Source organism: Penaeus monodon, chromosome 14 (genome assembly GCF_015228065.2).
Source record: "Penaeus monodon isolate SGIC_2016 chromosome 14, NSTDA_Pmon_1, whole genome shotgun sequence".
In the NCBI taxonomy this organism is placed as follows: Eukaryota; Metazoa; Arthropoda; class Malacostraca; order Decapoda; family Penaeidae; genus Penaeus; species Penaeus monodon.
In genome coordinates this window covers 47,643,812-47,647,424 of record NC_051399.1, presented here as the reverse complement: position 1 = coordinate 47,647,424, position 3,613 = coordinate 47,643,812, and the positions used below count along the sequence as shown (strand labels likewise).

Here is a 3,613-nt window from a genome sequence, read left to right as displayed (position 1 = left end):
GACATTACCAAATTTTCCATTTTTATGTTTCTGCAAGTTCCTCATACCGTCATTCACTTTGTCGTTATGTCGTTATGTAAATACATATCTAGATTCAGCGTTTTCCCCTTTTTCTTCGTTTCAGTTTTGGCTGCAGTTTTAGTAAGTTCCTGTAATCAGTTTCTACTCAGTTTGACGTTTTAAAAGTATTCCTTGTAGATTTCCCGAGCCAGAAAAAATGGTTCAAAGTGACTATAGTTCGTGTAGGATTCAAGTGCCAAGTGAGACCAAGTCAGCTTTACTTGGTTGGCTTCTATGGACGCAGGTGAAGTGGGATGGCAAGCAAAGGATTTTGCAGCCAAAGCAAAACATGAAAGGATAACAGGAGTGTAAATGAACATTATAGTGGAGATGTAAAACATGTCAAGCTTCCGTCAACGATCATACCACGTTGAAAGCACCGCTTCTCGTCCGATCAGCGAAGTTAAGCAGCGTTGGGTCTGGTCAGTACTTGGATGGGTGACCGCCTGGGAACACCAGATGCTGTTGGCATTTTATTATCAATACTAAGTATGATCTGTATTTCTTTACAGTTTGCTGTAGCATTTTTGTTTATTTAAAAAAAATGAAATTAAGCTCTAGTTATTAGTAAATCAAAGTAAAAGTAAATATGCCCTAGAAAAGAGATAGCGAGGATAGTGATAATAATAATGATATTGATGATGAGTAGTAGTATAATAGAATGTAAACATTCGATAAAAGCCATGTTATTATAAATTTTGTATTCTTATTTTATCATCTCATCATCGTTTTATTTTATCATAGTAGTTATTATCATTTTTCATCATTTTTACCTTTATTATCTTTACTATTATTGTTTTTCTTTTTTTTCATGATTACCATTTTTTTATTTTTTTATCATTTTTTTCCCCAACTTTTTTTTGTATATTTTTATATTATCTTTCAATTTTTCTGTTCCCATTATTTCATTATTTTAACTTTTTTTTAATCATAACAGTATTGTTATTTTTATTTTTACTTTTTATCATACATCTTTATTACCACTTATTATTATTTATCATTTTTATCTTTAAAATTTCTATTGTATTAATTTTTTTTGTTTCATTTTTCTACCTTTAAAACTTTATCTTTATATTATTTTACTATTTTTAGTACTGATTATTAGTACTATTATAGTACGAAATTCATCATCATCTTTTTAGTAAAATGAGAAGAAAGATATGATCAATATTATAAAGAAAGTCTCAAGTCGCTACTGTATCGGGGCCGTAAAGTAAAACTAAATGTAATATCTTTCTTTAATTAAACTCATGCTTTGAGTGTGTTTAAACCAAGAAAAACGTTTGACTCTTTTTTGAAAAAAAAAATTCAGTCAGAGGACGTTTAAAGGGTACGTTTTTTGACCCAAATTTTTAAACCTAGGGGAGACGTAAAAATGAAAGGTGAGCGCGTAAAATTTTCGTTTTTTAAAAACGCCCCTTTAATTTGGTCTTTGTGTAACTCGGGATTTTTAAAATATCTTTACGGAATTTTAACCAAACTCGCTGGTGAGGTTAACGCGCGAAGAGGTAGGCAACATTACGGGATGTATTTTTTCATTATTTTTAAATCTTTTTGAAGCGGTTTTAGTTATTTTAATGGACAAAAAGACATATGACAATGTCCAAGACATTAAAAATGAAAAAACCAACTAAGTATACATAGGAATAATTGAAAAAAAAGTTTTTTTACATAATCAGACTGCGGCTGTGTGGTGTGTGGCATAATACATATACCCAATAGAATATGATATACAGATTTTATAAAATTTTATGTAAATTCCCGATTTTGAAAGCCAAATACTTGTAAAAAAGTGTAATATTTATTAAAAAAGTCAAAAGCTCACTGGGGAATATGAAAAAGGGAGTGAATTTAAACATAAGGGAAAAAAAATGATTTGATGTGTTAATTTAATTTAGGCGTTTTTTTAATATTCATAGATGTAAGGGAGTTGAGACAAATTAGAAATATGGAATTAAATAAATAACTTCGTGAAGTTGGATTTACAATTAATAAAAAATTGCTAATACATAGCATATGTGCTCTTTTGGGAAGTATTTATTCTTTCCAAACCTTTCCCCTTTTCCCCAATTTCCTGGTCCATTTTAACTTTGCAGAAGCCCCAGGGAAAAAAAACAAATTTTTACTGATCATCGTTCATGAAATTTTAAACATCCCCATTTATCCAAAAAAAAGAAATAAGTAAACGATAAAAGAAAACACAACAAAATCGAATTCAAACGCGCCCTACAAGACTAGGATCTCTATAGTAGTCAACATACAGCCAACTATGCAGCAACACACATCGAGAGGATAGGGATAGGGAACAAACTATCATGAAACCATACTCCCTTAAATTTTGGGAAAGGGTGCTGGCAACCCCCAACTTAGCGTTTTCCGATTTGCTGTTTTTTGGGGAAAAAAAAATAAAGTGAGAGCAAAAAAAAAAAGAAAAAAAAAAACATATAACCCGAAGTTTTATCCTTTGAGGGAAATAATAATAATTTAAAAAATAATAATATAATGATTAATAAAAATAAAATAAAAATGGTGTAGAGGAAGAAAAAACTACCCGCTGCTACAAAAGTGTAGTCTATTGTTTGTAAATAAAAAAAGAGCAATGCGAATCGAAAAGGCCCGGGAAAAATTTTCCATTTTGTTCATGCTGAAAGGACGCACCCGAAAGACATCATTTTAAATATTCGAGGATATTTCCGCAGCTCAAGTAAACCGAGATAGATATAAAACGTGATATGGTGGCAAAACGGTTCAAGTTTTTTCAATCCCCTATAAATGAAAAAAAAACAATAATTTCATTTTGCACCCCCGTAAATTTAAAAAAAGCTTTATGAAAAAAGAGGGGGAAGATCTAAATTATAAAATAATAATCATAAAAAATAATAATAAAAAAAATTAAAAAAAAAAAATAATGACAAAAAAAACTGTCGAAAAACAGGTCACAATTTTAAAAATTCAAAAAATTTCAAGATAAAAAAAGGTTAGAGAAAAAGGAAGAGGGTGGGAACGAACGGCACCCGATGGGAACAATTTGCCAACAAAAAAAGTTTTTTTTCCTTGTTTTTGGGTTTTTAAACCCTCTTCTTTCTTGTACTGAAAAGAAAATTTTTTTTTTTCTTTTTTTTTTGGGCGCTGAAATCCCGACTGCAAGTAATCGTTTGGAGAGACCATAGTTGTTGTTTTAAACCCTGAGAGAGAAAAAAAATCGAGACAGTATCACGTATCGGTTTTGATAGAAGCGAGGAAAAATAAGTAGAACAAAGGGCAAACTGTCACACATTGGGGAAAAAAAAAAGCACTGTTTGAACTCATTTTTTGGGAAGAGGTGAGTTACTTCTTTTATTTTCCTTAATTTTTGTCAAAAAAATACATGAACCGGCCATTAGGTTATCAGAATACTTTAGACAAAACGTAAGCAGAAAATAGATCTATGCCCATTTTTCCCCCAAAAAAAAAAAAAAAAAAAAAAAAAAAATTTTTATAATTTTATATATATAATATATTTTTTTATATAATATATTTTAAATTTTTATTTCAATTTAAATTATAACACATT

The 3,613-nt window shown here is 29.7% G+C and overlaps 1 non-coding gene across 1 annotated transcript; it reads left to right on the top strand.

The window, feature by feature from the left end:
- The first annotated feature begins 412 nt into the window (after positions 1-412).
- On the top strand, positions 413-531 carry LOC119581330. The gene has a single exon (XR_005229480.1). It is a non-coding gene; the product is annotated as a 5S ribosomal RNA (ribosomal RNA).
- Positions 532-3,613: the final 3,082 nt, after the last annotated feature.